Genomic DNA, 18,557 nt, shown 5'->3' with positions numbered 1-18,557 from the left:
TTGCAGTCTGAACACTCAAATCCCAACTGATCAAAACTTTTGACATGTCTCTACAGCATGTCAAAAGTTTAAAAGTGACAGTGCCTGTTTAAGAAATGTTGCTTGTGTGGTGGCCCAGTACAAGAGTTGCACCCCTTTACCCTTGCTGTCCTGTTAGGCGGACTCTATTTCAGTGTCCCCTAAGTCCCTCTTTAATGTAAGTCATACAAATGGTTAATTATACATTTTGATGTCTATTATAATGTCATTATACTGTTATGTACCTTTAAATACTAAGGATAGGGGATAAGATGTTAGATCGCCGCGGTGCCGCTGCTTGGGACCCTGGGGATCGCCGCTGCGGCACCCCACCATCATTACTGCACAGAGCGAGTTCGCTCTGTGCGTAATGACGGGCGATACAGGGGCCGGAGCAGCATGACATCATGGCTCCGCCCCTCATGACATCACGGCCCGTCCCCTTAATGCAAGTCTATGGCAGGGGGCGTAACAACCACCACGCCCCCTTCCCATAGACTTGTATTGACGGGGGCAGGCTGTGACGTCACGAGGGGCGGAGCCGTGACGTAACGATGCTCCGGCCCCTGTATTGCCCGTCATTACGCGCAGAGCGATCTCTCTCTGTGCAGTAATGATGGCGGGGTGCTGCAGCAGCGATCCCCGGGGTCCCCAGCGGCGGTCCCCCGGCGATCTGACATCTTATCCCCTATCCTTTGGTTAGGGGATAAGATGTCTAGGGGTGGAGTACCCCTTTAAAGGGTTATTTTTCATGGGAGAGCATATCCTGTGTGTCACCAATTGGACAGTGGGCTGGTAAAGTGGCTACTAATATTGTCCAGGGGCTACATCAGAACGAGCATACGATCTCCGCACCCCCCACCCCCAAATCATGCCTGTGTAACAAACTTATTACAGATGAAGCCTCTGATCCTTTCAATTAATAATAATTCTTTTTTTTCCCACTCTTGTTTATTGTTTGTCATTGCACATAATGTCCACTAGATGGCACTGAAGAATGTCATATCTTATGTAGCAAACATGAAACCTGTGGTCCATTAAAAAAAAAAATTAGTTTTTATATAATTATGTGACCGCAGGTTTCCTGCTGTTTTTATCTTGTTGCTACCCCATACCCAAGATATAGGGACTATGGGGGAGATTTAATATTGCCTTCCTGACATTTTAATGGCTGAAATTTGGCACAAAATCTTTGTGTAGTTAGTTTTTGCGAAAATAGTTTTGCGCTATTTCAAGATATACAACTTTGGCAAAAGTGACTGTCAGATGCAGTGCTTCATTATGTGGACATGATATATTAACTGCGTCTTTTTTAAAAAGGCACAAAAATATTGCGCAAACGTTAAAAAAAAAAATGCAAATTCATACCACCTCTGCCTTGCCTACTACAGCAAGTTTTGCTAAATTTATCAAAGTCTTGCGCCATTTTGATAAGTATGGCACACAGAAGCCAAAAACACAGCAAAAAAAAAAAAAAAGCTGTGACGTGGCTGCATCCAGACACATATTGATAAATCTGCCCCTATACCCTTAAATAACATTTTTCGAAAAGCAGCGTGAATGCTTGTATATGGGGGATGTGAATGAGGTTTAGTTCACACTCATCTGCTCTACTCCTGAACTGTCTCACAATCTTGTCAAAGTGTGATTTGAATTTTACTTTCAGAATTTTTCTGGATTTTAAATTGGTACAAAACAGAAAACTATCGTATTTTCAAGACAACACAAGAGAGCTAAGAAAATGTGGTGATTAAAATGAGTGTAACATAAATGACGCAGGTTTTTAAATCATGTCTGAATATTCCTTCATAATATTTATGTCAACCAAATTGCCCACTGTTAGTTGCACGCTTTAAAGTACAGTACAGCAGGCCCTCAAGTTACAATATTAATCGGTTCCAGGACGACCATTGTATGTTGAAACCATTGTATGTTGAGACCATAACCTGGTAATTGGTTCTGAAGCCACCAAAATGTCATCCAAAAATAGGAAAAAGTGAGGATTAAAGAAAAATAAGTAGATAATTAATATAGATAAAAGTAAGAAAGATCTGCTGGGAGCTGTAAATCTCTGTCTATTTCAGTGTTTTCCAACAGGGTGCCTCCAGCTGTTGCAAAACTACAACTCCCAGCATGCCCGGACAGCCTTTGGCTGTCCGGGCATGCTGGGAGTTGTAGTTTTGCAACAGCTGGAGGCACCCTGGTTGGAAAACACTGAAATAGACAGAGATTTACAAAAGCTTCTTCAGGGTCCTGTACAGTACACGAAATGTCCTAAAAAAAAAAGTAAAATGGAGCCGCCCTTACTTGGTGTCAAAAGGAGCAGCTAACATGGCATAGGTTAAAATTAGTAGAGAACATGTAATACCTCCCTGTACTGTAGGGGGCGCTACCAGACAGGAATTCAGTGCAGGGACTTTAGGAATACACAGGTTTTACCAGTGAATGCCCATTCTGATTGGTCGGTTCTTGCAGCCATTGACATGTTTTGCAGATTCCATAGCATTGTTTGTTGAGTCTGGTTTCAAGTTACATTGGTCCAGAAAAGACCATTGCATGTTGAAACTATTGTATGTTGAGGCCATTGTAAGTTGAGGGATCACTGTATATGAAGGGTTGACACTAGATGGCGAAGCATTTCCCAGTGAATGATGGAATGCCAGCCATTTCTTTACTGCATAGTTTCTAAGTATGCAGTATGTGTATTGTAGCCAGTACATTGTGTTATAGGTCTACAGGGCACAATTGTATGGCGTTAGGGGGTATAGGTCTAGACAGTATATAGCAGGGGTACTTAATTATTTTTATTAGGGGTCCTCTTATCCAGGTCCGCTATCCAATGAAGGTCCGAACTAAACGCTTAGACCTGGTCAGCACCTAGCGGTCACAGTGTCATTCAAGAAATAGACACTGCCTGTTGTAGAACATTATTATTACCCCAATAATAAATCACAGGGTGAAACAAGCGACTGTAGTGTGGACGATTTAACTCTACTGTTCCCTGTATGACCTGAATACTGCCACGCTCTGTGCCCCTGCATATTATACTGCCACACACTGTGCCACTGAAGATAATACTGCCACTCACTTAACCACTGAATATTGTGCTGCCACACACTGTGCCCGTGGTATAATACTGCCACTCACTTAACCACTGAATATAATGCTGCCACACACTGTGCCCCTGGTATAATACTGCCACTCACTTAACCACTGAATATAATGCTGCCACACACTGTGCCCGTGGTATAATACTGCCACTCACTTAACCACTGAATATAATGCTGCCACACACTGTGCCCCTGGTATAATACTGCCACTCACTTAACCACTGAATATAATGCTGCCACACACTGTGCCCCTGGTATAATACTGCCACTCACTTAACCACTGAATATAATGCTGCCACACACTGTGCCCATGGTATAATACTGCCACTCACTTAACCACTGAATATAATGCTGCCACACACTGTGCCCCTGGTATAATACTGCCACTCACTTAACCACTGAATATAATGCTGCCACACACTGTGCCCCTGGTATAATACTGCCACTCACTTAACCACTGAATATAATGCTGCCACACACTGTGCCCCTGGTATAATACTGCCACACATTGCACCCCTGCATATAATACTGCCAAACTCTGTTCCACTTCACATAATACTGCCACACACACTATGCCCCGGAATATAATGCTGCCTTACACTGTGCCCCTGGTATAATACTGCCACACACTGTTTTCCTAAGTATAATACTGCCACACACTGTGCTCCTAAATATAATAGTTCCACACACCGTGCTTCTGAGTATAATACTGCCACACACTGTACCCCTGAAAATAATACTGCCACACTGTCACGATTCGGCTGGCAGGAGGTGGATCCTCTGTGCCAGAGAGGGATTGGCGTGGACCGTGCTAGTGGACCGGTTCTAAGCTGCTACTGGTTTTCACCAGAGCCCGCCGCAAAGCGGGATGGTCTTGCAGCGGCGGTAGCAACCAGGTCGTATCCACTAGCAACGGCTCAACCTCTCTGACTGCTGAGATAAGCGCGGTACAAGGGAGTAGACAAGAGCAAGGTCGGACGTAGCAGAAGGTCAGGGCAGGCAGCAAGGATCGTAGTCAGGGGCAACGGCAGGAGGTCTGGAACACAGGCTAGGAACATACAAGAAACGCTTTCACTAGGCACAAAGGCAACAAGATCCGGCAAGGAAGGAAAGGGAAGTGAGGTTATATAGGGAAGTGCACAGGTGAATAAACTAATTAAGCCAACTGCGCCAATCAGCGGCGCAGTGGCCCTTTAAATCGTAGAGACCCGGCGCGCGCGCGCCCTAAGGAGCGGGGCCGTGCGCGCCGGGACAGGACTGATGGAGAGCGAGTCAGGTGCGGGAGCCGGGGTGCGCATCGCGAGCGGGCGCCACCCGCATCGCGAATCGCATCCCGGCTGGGAGAGGTATCGCAGCGCACCCGGTCAGCAGGTCTGACCGGGGCGCTGCGATTGCGAGGAAGTTGCGAGCGCTCCGGGGAGGAGCGGGGACCCGGAGCGCTCGGCGTAACACACACACTGTGCCCCTGAAAGTAATACTGCCACACATTGTGCCCTGAGTATAATACAGCCACACACCATGGGCCTGAGTATAACATGCCACATGCCATGTCTCCAAATATAATATTGCCAAACCCTGTGTCCCTGCATATAATACTGCCACACACTATGCCCCTGAGTAAAAACAACTGTAACATACTGTACCCCTGGTATTATACCGCCACACACTGTACCCTCAAATATAATACCGCCACACACTGTACCCTCAAATATAATACAGTCACACATTGTGCCCCTGAGTAGAATGCTGCCATACACTATGCCCCTGGTAGAATACTGCCACACACTGTGCCCCCAAAGGATAAATCACCAGGAAAAGGCAGATTCTTTGCAGGATTTATACACCCCCAGCATCCTTGCTTTGGGTCTGCGGTGCTATTTTGTTGGATAGTGGTGGCTATAGGGGCCTAGTACTGGTGCGGAAGAATGAGAGACAGGGCACAGATCCATGTGGAGATGAACTGAAGGGTTGCTTGAGCTTAAAGGGTTATTTTTCATGGGAGAGCAGATCCTGTATGTCACCAATTGGACAGTGGGCTGGTAAAGTGGCTACTAATATTGTCCAGGGGCTACAACAGAACGAGCATAGGATCTCCGCACCCTTCCCCCCACACACACAATCGTGCCTATGTAACAAACTTATTTACAGATGAGGCCTCTGATCCTTTCAATTAATAATAATAATACTTTTTTCCACTCTTGTTTATTGTCATTGCACATAATGTCCACTATATAATATTGCCAAACCCTGTGTCCCTGCATACTGCCACACAATATGCCCCTGAGTAAAAAATCTGTCACATACTGTACCCCTGGTATTATACCGCCACACACTGTACCCTCAAATATAATACAGCCACACACTGTACCCTCAAATATAATACAGCCACACACTGTACCCTCAAATATAATACAGCCACACACTGTACCCCTGAGTAGAATACTGCCACACACTATGCCCCTGGTATAATACTGCCGCACACTAATATAATACTGCCACACACAATGCCCCTGGTATAATACTGCCGCACACTAATATAATACTGCCACACACAATGCCCCTGGTATAATACTGCCACACACTGTACCCCCAAATATAATACTGTCACACACTTCACCCGAGTATAACACTGCCACACATTGTAGCCCTTGGTATAACACTTCATACACTTTACTCCAGAATATAATACTGCCACACACTGTAGCCCTGAATAAAATATTTCCACAGACTGTACCCCTAAATATAGTACCACCATACACTGTACCTTCTGAATATTATACTGCCATACACTTTGCCCCTGAAAATAATACTGCCACACACTGCAGTATAATACAGCCCCACACCGTGCCACTGCATATAATGCTGCCATGTTTTGTGCCCCCAAATATAATATTGCCAAACACTATGTCCCTGCATATAATACTTCCACACACTGTGCTCAGAACCGAATAATCGCACAATGAATAAAGTGTCTGTGCCCCCCGCAACAAATTATACCACTTTGCCCCCTAAAGAACTGTGCCGCTATGTCTCCCCATCAACTGTGCCACTACATCCCCCCATGAATTGTGCCAGTATGTCCTCACATGTACTGTGCCATTATGACTCCCCATAAGCAATGCCAATATGCCCCCATATGAAATGTACATTTAAGTAATTTCCTGTGACTCTCCAGCTGTGGCAAACTCCCATCATTCACAGACAAAAGGTCATGATGGGAGCTGTAGTTCTGCAACAACTGGAGAGCTACAGGGGGGAACACGGCTATTTGCTGTGTGTCTCTATGAGGAGACCAAACACAGGAAGTGTGGGTGGACAAGCGGGGCTCTGTACACTGAGGACAAGCAGGGTTCTGTATACTGAGGACAAGCAGGGCTCTGTACACTGAGGACAAGCAGGGCTCTGTACACTGAGAACAAGAAGGGCTCCGTACACTGAGGACAAGCAGGGCCCTGTACACTGAGGACAAGCAGGGCTCTGTACACTGAGGACAAGCGGGGCTCTGTACACTGAGGACAAGCAGGGCTCTGTACACTGAGGACAAGCAGGGCTCTCTACACCGAGGACAAGCAGGGCTCTCTACACCGAGGACAAGCAGGGCTCTCTACACTGAGGACAAGCAGGGCCCTGTACACTGAGGACAAGCAGGGCTCCGTACACTGAGGACAAGCAGGGCCCTGTACACTGAGGACAAGCAGGGCTCTCTACACTGAGGACAAGCAGGGTTCTCTACACTGAGGACAAGCAGGGCCCTGTACACTGAGGACAAGCAGGGCCCTGTACACTGAGGACAAGCAGGGCTCCGTACACTGAGGACAAGCAGGGCCCTGTACACTGAGGACAAGCAGGGCTCTCTACACTGAGGACAAGCAGGGCTCCGTACACTGAGGACAAGCAGGGCTCTGTACACTGAGGACAAGCAGGGCTCTCTACACCGAGGACAAGCAGGGCTCTGTACACTGAGGACAAGCAGGGCTCTGTACACTGAGGACAAGCAGGGTTCTGTACAGTGAGGACAAGCAGGGCTCTGTACACTGAGGCTCTATAACATGCTCCCGACTCATATATCAGGATAATTGACAAGCCAGGAGCCTGCACAGAGCCCTGCTTGTCCTGCCCTCACTTCCTGTATTTGGTCTCCTCACAGAGACACACAGGCAATAGCTGCAGGGATAGCACTTTATCACCCACATTTTTTGAAAAATTGTAATCAATGCATATTACTAATATACATATAATAGTATTATCTACATTATATCAAAGTTTTTTAACAACAGGTAGACTTTAAAGCAACTTTTGAAGGGACAGTGACCAACTCTTATCTTCTGAAAAAGTGTAACAAACCACTGTATTGTCTATATGTCGGCACATTTCCGAGTGGTCCTAGCACCCTCTGGAACATTCAAATGTATGTAATGTCTGCCTGTGTTTTCTGGGAAAACATTCCGCACATTTTCGGACATGTGAACAAGTCCTTACACAAGTGTCCGTGTTTCTCATTCCTGCACCTGACACTATGTGAATTACCTGTTTGAAAAAAACCGTTATTGGGCTCTCTGGGGACCCTCAGGTTAATTATACCACCCTGCCACGTGGCATCATCATCTACCTTGGGGTCTCAAACTGGCGGCCCTCCAGATGTTGCAAAACTTTAACTCCTAGCATGCCTGGCCATTTGCCTCAGTTAATGGCTGTCGGGAATGCTGGGAGTTGAAGTTTTGCAACATCTGGAGGGCCAAAAGTTTGAGACCCCTGATCTACATCCCCAAGGGACTACCACACTTTAAAGTACATGAACTGATTGCCATTCTCTCATTATGATGGACTTGGTGTAACCATGGATTTTCTTCTCAAAAATCCAATTAAAGCAGTGGTCTCAAATTGTGGCCCTCCAGATGTTGCAAAACTTCAACTTCCAGCATGCCCGGACAGCCGCAGGCTGTCCGGGCATGCTGGGAGTTGAAGTTTTGCAACATCTGGAGGGCCACAGTTTGAGACCACTGATTGAAATAGACTTCATATCATCCTAGTGTGGTGTCCCAGCACCAAAGACTGTCCTCTGTTTTCGGACTGCCTCGAGCAGACCTGCAGCACAGGTGTTGGGCCCACTGAGGTACTTCTTGCTGTGTTTATTATGTCCCTAAACTTTGCCAAGAGTTAATATATTTTTATAATTATTTTATTATGTTATTTCTATGTATGTTATTTATGTGTGATATGGTACCTTTAAGAGAGGAGCAGTGCACCCCATGTGACCCTGCCTGCCAATGGGAACCCCTAAATTCTAGTCCATATAGTGTAGTTGCCCCAGTAGTTTCTGCTGAGCTCAGGAGTGGTAAATGTGTGAGCTGTGTGTAGATAAACTCCAAGGGAATCTATCTTATCCGGTCATTCTGCAAGGATCACCCACACGGTGCAAGTTCATGCCCTGGCGGAGGAAGCTACAGGACCTTGACAGAACCCAGCTACCAGGATCAATCTTCAAGTCCCTCAAGTTAGTATCAATTTATTGGGTGAAAGCACCACAAGTCCCAGCAAGACAACAGGGCTCTCAAGGGGTTGCGCTGCATCATCTCATTCTGCACCATACTGTCCTTGTAATACCATCTGCACCCTGCTCAGTAAAGACGGTTATCCGTAACCTGATGTCAGTGTGTTCCTTTACTCCCCGTGTTTGGCCCAGGAGAAGCTGTCTCCAACCTCGGACCGTGTATAGGATAACAGTGCCCTGGCGTCACGAAGTGATAAGGTATTTCCCTACACCACCCGAGGTACCACGCTAGATTCTCAATGCTACATGGCTGTAGGGAAATATCTAGGCTTTATTTGGTAATAATAGCTGATCACTAGGCATTAGCCTCTCTGCAGAACTAACACAGGCAAATGATGCATACTTTCTTCAAATCCAATAGAAGGAAGTTGAGAGAAATGACTGCCAGCAACTTTTCCATTACACCCAGCTGCCTGTGAGTACTGCTCTTGAGCTTCCTTCCAATAACACACTTTAAACCAGGCTTAGCCCCGCTGCCCTGGCACCCCTCCCCTGGGGATTATAAAGCCAGCGTCTTGCTACACCTCCTCAAGGTTTCCCTGTTCATGGCTCCATCTGTCCCCGGGGATAATAAAAGATTACATATCCCAATCTGTCTGCCTGGCCTGCACCAGTTTTAAACTTGCTGACAGGTTCAAAGATTAGTTCTACCTCCTCCCCACCTGTCCACTGCCAGCTTCCTCCACAGTGTCCTCTCCGCCACGACGGGTGAAACGTCCATCTCACCCGGTGGGGGGGGGGGGTGTTCACAACTACAATACAGCCACCATCATCGTATTCTATATCCAAACACATATATTTGTAGCATCAATGTTTTTGTTATATACTATATATCCATCTCAATGAGATTATCGTATTATAAAGCACAGCAGGGACGGGTCTAGCTTTTATGCTGCCTGGGGCACAAGGCAAAAATTTTAATGGTGCCCACCTCATTGGAAATCATAAGTAAGGGTTTGCATACATAAAACAGTACCAGCAACATTATATACAGGCCAAATAATTCCGCATAACCATGACCACATATTACCACCACATAGTGGCTAAATAGCATAATGTTGCTTAATAAAACCCAGTATACCAAGGAGTTCTTTTCTTTTCTTCTCCATATGGCCCAGGCCGCCATGACAATTTCCTTCAGCCATCACTCATCTCCACAAACTCTGTCAGACAAACTTCTTAGGCACTTTTCCAACACTATTCTTACCATTGCCCCACATATAGTGTCCCAAATGGTAATAATGCCACCCGTTGGTAGGTAGGTGCCCTTAGTACATGAATAGGTGGCCCCTTTGTATGTAGAGAGCTGACTACAGTAGGTATAGAATAATACTTCTAGTAGGTAGAGTTGCCCTGCAGTAAGTAGAGCTACCGTTAGTAGGTATAGATTTGCCCCCAATAGGTAGAGCTGCCCCTATTAGGTATTATTTTCTCCAGTAGTTACAGTTGCCCCTAGTACATATAGATTTACTCCCCTGTAGGCAGAGCTGCCCTAGTAGCTATACATTTTAACCCAATAGGTAAAGTTGCCTCCCATTAGGTAAAGCTTCCCCTGGTAGGTATAGTTTTGCCCTCTAGTAAGTACAGTAGAGCTGCCCTAGTAGGTATAGCCTCCACCCTGTAGTTGGAACTAACCCTAGTAGATATATATTTGCGCCCCCCCCCCCAAGGTAGATATAGTTTTCTCCCCAAGTACGTATAGCTGCCCCTAGTAGGTATATTTTCTCTAGTAGGTTTCATTACCCCCCCAGTAGATATAGTTGCCCCTAGTAGGTGTAGTGGACCCCTCAGTTGTCTTTCCCTCCTATGCTTTGCAGGCTGCACATGGTGTTTGGTGTCATTTTGTGCACCTGCACGTTTCCAGCTTAAATAGGGAAGAGTAAATCTGACGGTCAGTGCTCTCTGGTGTAGCAGTGGTGAAGCACTAAGTTAGTAACACAGAGTGCCAAGAGTTGGCAGTGATGGTAGCTGAGTCGTTGGTGACAATGGGGTAAGCGGTGCAGCAGCACCACAGGCCCCACTGCCCCCCTCAAGAAGCTTGCAATCTGCCACCTGAGGCAAGATGCTCATCTTGCCTCATGGCAGATATGGCCCTGCAGCACAGGTAACTTGAATATCTATAAAATCAAAAGAGATAACAATCCTTTTTTCTTTTCTTACTGATTTTTCTGTATTAAAAACTGAAAAACTCAATAAAAACACAGTTATATAAAAATAATAATAATAATAATAAATTAAAAGAGATACAACCATGCTGAGTCTAGCACCCAGAGAGCTAAAGACGGAGACCCAGTGCTGGATTGAGATTACCCTGTAAATCTACTTCTGTTTCCATTGATTTAAGATAAGATAAAATAAACTTTTACTCTTAATTTTCTACACTTATGAATGAGCTGTATATATATACACACAATTAATAATAATAATAATAATAATAAATATATATATATATATATATATATATATATATATATCAGGGATTATTAAATGGGCACTGTCATGAAAACAAAAAATTGATATGTTGTAGTACTTCAGTACTACAACATATCTCTAATATAGTTTAATTAAAAAAAGTGATTTTAAAACAGTTTAAAATCACTTTTAAATTCGGCCACTAGGGGTCGCCCTCCTAGTGGCCGAATGCATTCAGCAGTGACGTCACCACTGAATTTCGACTCGTTGAAGCCTGGCAACGAGTCGAAATTCAGGCACTGCAGTGCTCGCTCCCGCCTGTCAATCAAACAGGCGGAAGCGAGCGCTTTGAAGGAAGAAGACGCGCGCAGGCTCGGGGACAAGGTAAAGTATTATGTTCACTGTATTATGTATACTGTTCACCTATACAGTATGCCTCCAGTTCCCCCACTACAACTCCCAGCATGCCCTGGGAGTTTTAGTGGGGAAGCCTGGAGGGACACTGTATAGGTGAACTGAGGGGTAGTGGGTTGAGCGGAGCAGCGGGGCCGGGGGGGGGGGGGGGGGATTTGCGGGCTGCTCGGCGTGGAGGGAGTACTCTGGGTGAACTAAGGGGGAGGGAGTTGAGTGGCGCGACGGGGGCGGGGGGGTTTGCGGGCTGCACGGCGGGTGATGTGCTCCGGTGTTCATCTATACAGGGTGCCTCCAGTTGTTTCCCCACTACAACTCCCAGCATGCCCTGACAGCCAATAGATGTCAGGGCAAGCTGGGAGTTGCAGTGGGGAAAAAGCTGGAGGCACCCTGTGTAGGTGAACTACGGGCGGAAGTGCCGGCCCCAGCAGGCATCAGTGACGTGGTGCCTGCTGGGGAAGTCTGCCTGGTAGTGAGCACACTACCAGGCAGACAAAAAAGCATTTTTAATATGTAAAAAAAAAAATTAAAGGCAGGGAGGGGGTTAGGGATAGATGGGTAATAGGCAGGGACAGAAAAGAAAAAAAAAGTGATGGTGGGAGCTACCCTTTAAAGAAAATTCCTTTACTGGCACTGGAACAATAGTTAAAATATTGCTTGAAAAGGGCGCATAGTCTAAAGCAATGTTTTCCAAACAGTGTGCCTCCAGCTGTTGGAAAACTGCAACGCCCAGCTGAGAGTTGTAGTTTTGCAACAGCTGGATGCACACTATTTGGAAAACACTGGCTTAAAGAGTTTCTGTGTGACAAGCATTCTGTAAGCTAAGACTGTTAGACGACACTGAACAACACCTTATGCTTTTATTCAAGTGTTCCTTCAAAGATGTAAAGAATGGTCCTCTGCATGTATCTCAAATATCACTGGCCAAGACGGAATACTCTATTCGCTTTCAGACATTTGGCATAAATAAGTATGCAGTAAAAGAGGAGCACATTACTTACAGGGGTTGTCCAATCTCTGAAAGGGGTTGTCCTATTCTTAAAAGAAAGCAGTTTCTAAAAAAATAAATTCTTCATTATTTATCAGTATAGAATGCCAAATGGTTTCCCATAAACAGACATACTTGAGAAAAAAAAGAATAGGGAGCAAAGTCTGTGACTCATTACTTTATAGCAGCTGTATGGATAGTGTAGATATGACAGTACACTCACCTTAGGCCATGTTCACACTAGCAAATGTCCGCACAGAAAATCTCATTGACAGCAATAGACGGCAAATGTGTTAATTCTTTCTGCCGACACGGAAATTGGAATTTCCGAGCCAGAAATTCCACCGTGTGCACAGCGCAGCAGAATCCTGACAAGACTCTGCTGCAGTGGAATCTTCATGCCGAATTTCAATGCAGAAGTTGCCACGGAAATTCTGACATGTGAACATGGCCTTATTGTGTTGTGCTACGGGCTCATGACTGAAGTCGCCCATTATTATTGGGTACTCCGCGGTGACCGATGTCCAGCCAGGGGTCGGTAGAAAAGATAAGAATTCCAAGGAAAGAGAATAACTTATAGAGAACATAGAAACATAGAATGTGTCGGCAGATAAGAACCATTTGGCCCATCTAGTCTCCCAATAATCTGAATACTATGAATAGTCCCTGGCCCTATCTTATACACTGCTCAAAAAAATAAAGGGAACACTAAGATAACACATCCTAGATCTGAATGAATGAACTAATCGTATGAAATACTTTCCTCTTTACATAGATGAATGCGCTGACAACAAAATCACCCAAAAATGATGAATGGAAATCAAATGTATCAACCCATGGAGGTCTGGATATGGAGTCACACTCAAAATAACAGTGGAAAACCACACTACAGGCTGATCCAACTTTATGTAATGTCCTTAATACAAGTCACAATGAGGCTCAGTAGTGTGTGTGGCCTCCACGTGCCCGTATGACCTCCCTACAACGCCTGGGCCTGCTCCTGATGAGGTGGGGGATGGTCTCCTGAGGGATGTCCTCCCAGGCCTGGACTAAAGCATCCGCCAACTCCTGGACAGTCTGTGGTGCAACGTGGCGTTGGTGCATGGAGCGAGACATGATGTCCCAGATGTGTCTGATTCAGGTCTGGGGAATGGTCGGGCCAGTCCATAGCATCAATGCCTTCCTCTTGCAGGAACTGCTGACACACTCCAGCCACATGAGGTCTAGCATTGTCTTGCATTAGGAGGAACCCAGGGCCAACTGCACCAGCATATGGTCTCACAAGGGGTCTGAGTTTCTCATCTCGGTACCTAATGGCAGTCAGGCTACCTCTGGCAAGCACATGGTGGGCTGTGCGGCACCCCAAAGAAATGCCACCCCACACAATTACTGATCCACCGCCAAACCGATCATGCTGGAGGATGTTGCAGGCAGCAGAACGTTCTCCACAGCGTCTCCAGACTCTGTCACGTCTGTCCCATGTGCTCAGTGTGAACCTGTTTTCATCTCTGAAGAGCACAGGGTGCCAGTGGTGAATTTGCCAATCTTGGTGTTCTCTGCAAATGCCAAACGTCCTGCACGGTGTTGGGCTGTAAGCACAACCCCCACCTGTAGATGTCATGCCCTCATACCACCCTCATGGAGTCTGTTTCTGACTGTTTGAGTGGACACATGCACATTTATGGCCTGCTGGAGGTCATTTTGCAGGGCTCTGGCAGTGCTCCTCCTGCTCCTCCTTGCACAAAGGCGGAGGTAGCGGTCCTGCTGCTGGGTTGTTGCCCTCCTACGGCCTCCTCCACGTCTCCTGATATACTGGCCTGTCTCGTGGTAGCGCCTCCTTGTGATGAACACTACGCTGACAGACACAGCAAACCTTCTTGCCACAGCTTGCATTGATGTGCCATCCTGGATGAGCTGCACTACCTGAGCCACTTGTGTGGGTTGTAGACTCCGTCTCATGCTACCACTAGATTGAAAGCACCGCCAGCATTCGAGTGACCAAAACATCAGCCAGGAAGCATAGGAACTGAGAAGTGGTCTGTGGTCACCACCTGCAGAACCACTCCTTTATTGGGAGTGTCTTGCTGATTGCCTATAATTTCCACCTGTTGTATGTTCCATTTGTACAACAGCATGTGAAATTGATTGTCAATCAGTGTTCTTCCTGAATGAACAGTGTGATTTCACAGAAGTGTCATTGACTTGGAGTTACATTGTGTTGTTTAAGTGTTCACTTTATTTTTTTTGAACAGTGTATAAAGGATAGCCTTATGCCTATCCCATGCATGTTTAAACTCCTTCACTGTATTTGCAGCGACCACTTCTGCAGGAAGGCTATTCCATGCATCCACTACTCTCTGAGTAAAGTAATACTTCCTGATATTACTGCAGAAACCTTTCCCCCTCTAATATAAAACTATGTCCTCTTGTGGTAGTTTTTCTGCTCTTATATCTCCTCTCCTCCTTTATCCTGTTGATTCCCTTTATGTATATAAAAGTTTCTATCATATCCCCTCAGAATCATTGTACTGTGACACTTTCCTGTAGTAGAAACCTGCCGTAAAGCTGGAAACTGAGAGCAGACCAGGGAAATAATAAAATATTTATTTGTAAAGTATTTATTATTTATTCGGACCTCAGGAAGAACCTGAGGAAGGAAGATGTTCCGCATTGCAACTAAAAGGAATATTTGATTATTTTACTGGTTGTCACGATTCGGCTTACTGGTAGTGGATCCTATGTGTCAGCGAGGGATTGGCGTGGACCGTGCTGGTGGACCGGTTCTAAGAGGCTACTGGTGTTCGCCAGAGCCCGCCGCAAAGCGGGATGGTCTTGCTGCGGCAGTAGCAACCAGGTCGTATCCACTAGCAACGGCTCAACCTCGCTGACTGCTGAGAAGGCGTGGTACAGAAGGACTAGGCAGAGGCAAGGTCAGACGTAGCAGAACGTCGGGGCAGGCGGCAAGGTTCGTAGTCAAGATGGATAGCAAAAGTTCAGGTAACACAGGCTTGGACAACACTAAACGCTTTCACTGGCACAAGGCAACAAGATCCGGCAAGGGAGTGCAGGGGCAGTGATGAGATATAGCCAGGGAGCAGGTGAAAGCCAATTAAGCTAATTGGGCCAGGCACCAATCATTGGTGCACTGGCCCTTTAAGTCTCAGAGAGCTGGCGCGCGCGCGCCCTAGAGAGCGGAGCCGCGCGCGCCAGCACATGACAGCAGGGGACCGGGACGGGTAAGTGACCTGGGATGCGATTCGCGAGCGGGCGCGTCCCGCTGTGCGAATCGCATCCCCGACGGCCATGACAGTGCAGCGCTCCCGGTCAGCGGGACTGACCGGGGCGCTGCAGGGAGAGAGACGCCGTGAGCGCTCCGGGGAGGAGCGGGGACCCGGAGCGCTAGGCGTAACAGTACCCCCCCCTTAGGTCTCCCCCTTTTTTTGTCCGACAACTGCTTTACCTGGGACGAGGACACCGGGAGTGAATGGAGGGTTTCCTCAAAGGCAGGCAGTACAGCAGGAGTGGGAATGGGGAGGGAGGGCAGAGGGTGAAGCTTGGCACGGGGCAGGGTGACACAAGGACGGGGGCCATGAGGAGGCACTGAGGCTTGCCTGACGGGACTGGGAGGGGGGGAGAGGCATCTCTTGTGGCAAGCAGAGTCCCAGTTCTTGATCTCCCCGGTGGTCCAGTCAAGGGTGGGAGAATGAAGCTGGAGCCATGGCAGACCGAGGAGGACCTCAGAGGTACAGTTGGGAAGGACGAAGAACTCAATCCTTTCGTGGTGGGGTCCAATGCACATTAAGAGGGGTTTTGTGCGGTAACGCACGGTGCAATCCAATCTGACTCCGTTGACCGCGGAAATGTAGAGCGGCTTGACGAGACGGGTCACCGGGATGCAGAATTTATTCACCAAAGACTCAAAAATAAAATTCCCAGAGGCACCAGAGTCCAAGCAGGCCACGGCTGAGAGGGAGGAGTTGGCTGAAGGAGAAATCCGCACGGGCACCGTGAGATGTGGAGAAGCAGACTTAGAACCAAGAGACGCCACACCCACGTGAGCTGGGTGCGTGCGTGCGTTTCCCAGACGTGGAGGACGAATAGGGCAATCGACCAAGAAATGCTCGGTACTGGCACAGTACAGACAAAGATTTTCTTCCCTACGGCGATTCCTCTCTTCCTGGGTCAGGCGAGACCGATCCACTTGCATGGCCTCCTCGGCGGGAGGCCCAGGCGAAGACTGCAAAGGATGCTGTGGGAGAGGTGCCCAGAGATCTAAGTCTTTTTCCTGGCGGAGCTCCTGATGTCTCTCAGAAAAACGCATGTCAATGCGGGTGGCCAAATGGATAAGTTCTTGCAGGTTGGCAGGAATCTCTCGTGCGGCCAGCACATCCTTGATGCTACTGGATAGGCCTTTTTTAAAGGTCGCGCAGAGAGCCTCATTATTCCATGATAATTCAGAAGCAAGAGTACGAAATTGGATGGCGTACTCGCCCACTGAAGAATTACCCTGGACCAGGTTCAGCAGGGCAGTCTCGGCAGAAGAAGCTCGGGCTGGTTCCTCGAAGACACTCCGGACTTCAGCGAAGAAGGACTGGACTGTGGCTGTGGCAGGATCATTGCGGTCCCAGAGCGGTGTGGCCCAAGACAAGGCCTTTCCTGAAAGAAGGCTCACTACGAACGCCACCTTAGACCGTTCTGTAGGAAACAAGTCCGACAACATCTCCATATGTAGGGAACATTGAGACAAAAATCCACGGCAGAGTCTAGAGTCCCCATCAAATTTGTCCGGCAGGGACAAGCGGAGGCTAGGAGCGGCCACTCGCTGCGGAGGAGGTGCAGGAGCTGGCGGAGGAGATGGTTGCTGCTGTAGCAGAGGCAGAAGTTGCTGTAACGTGGCGGTCAACTGCGACAGCTGCTGTCCTTGTTGGGCAATTTGCTGCGATTGCTGAGCGACCACCGTGGTAAGGTCAGCGAGACTTGGCAGCGGCACCTCAGCGGGATCCATGGCCGGATCTACTGTCATGATTCGGCTTACTGGTAGTGGATCCTCTGTGTCAGCGAGGGATTGGCGTGGACCGTGCTGGTGGACCGGTTCTAAGAGGCTACTGGTGTTCGCCAGAGCCCGCCGCAAAGCGGGATGGTCTTGCTGCGGCAGTAGCAACCAGGTCGTATCCACTAGCAACGGCTCAACCTCGCTGACTGCTGAGAAGGCGTGGTACAGAAGGACTAGGCAGAGGCAAGGTCAGACGTAGCAGAAGGTCGGGGCAGGCGGCAAGGTTCGTAGTCAAGATGGATAGCAAAAGTTCAGGTAACACAGGCTTGGACAACACTAAACGCTTTCACTGGCACAAGGCAACAAGATCCGGCAAGGGAGTGCAGTGATGAGATATAGCCAGGGAGCAGGTGGAAGCCAATTAAGCTAATTGGGCCAGGCACCAATCATTGGTGCACTGGCCCTTTAAGTCTCAGAGAGCTGGCGCGTGCGCGCCCTAGAGAGCGGAGTCGCGCGCGCCAGCACATGACAGCAGGGGACCGGGACGGGTAAGTGACCTGGGATGCGATTCGCGAGCGGGCGCGTCCCGCTGTGCGAATCGCATCCCCGACGGCCATGACAGTGCAGCGCTCCCGGTCAGCGGGACTGACCGGGGCGCTGCAGGGAGAGAGACGCCGTGAGCGCTCCGGGGAGGATCGGGGACCCGGAGCGCTAGGCGTAACACTGGTTCTCTTTTGTTTTCCTGCTTTATGGTGGGTTGTTACAATAGGGGAGCACAGCCCTCTTATTTGGCACTGCTATTGTTTCGGATGTCCCCCTGACTTTAACACAATTATTCAGCACTTGTTGGACCCTGTGAACAATGTGCCACCGCCCAAAATCCCAGGGTAGGTGCTTACTTTGCACTGTCCCAAATGGTTCAAATCAACAACTTCTATACAGGGGGCAACCTGAGTATTAAGTTGTGTCACAACCCAACTTAGACCTACTCTGTAACAACTCTCACAACAATAATCCCTCTTACTGCTTGGACTGCTTCCACACACTGAGCAGCGGAGTACCCCTTTAACCCCT

Source organism: Hyla sarda, chromosome 9, assembly GCF_029499605.1.
Source record: "Hyla sarda isolate aHylSar1 chromosome 9, aHylSar1.hap1, whole genome shotgun sequence".
NCBI classification, from domain to species: domain Eukaryota; kingdom Metazoa; phylum Chordata; class Amphibia; order Anura; family Hylidae; genus Hyla; species Hyla sarda.
The sequence above is the reverse complement of the archived record's forward strand: the minus strand, read 5'-3'. Positions refer to the sequence as shown.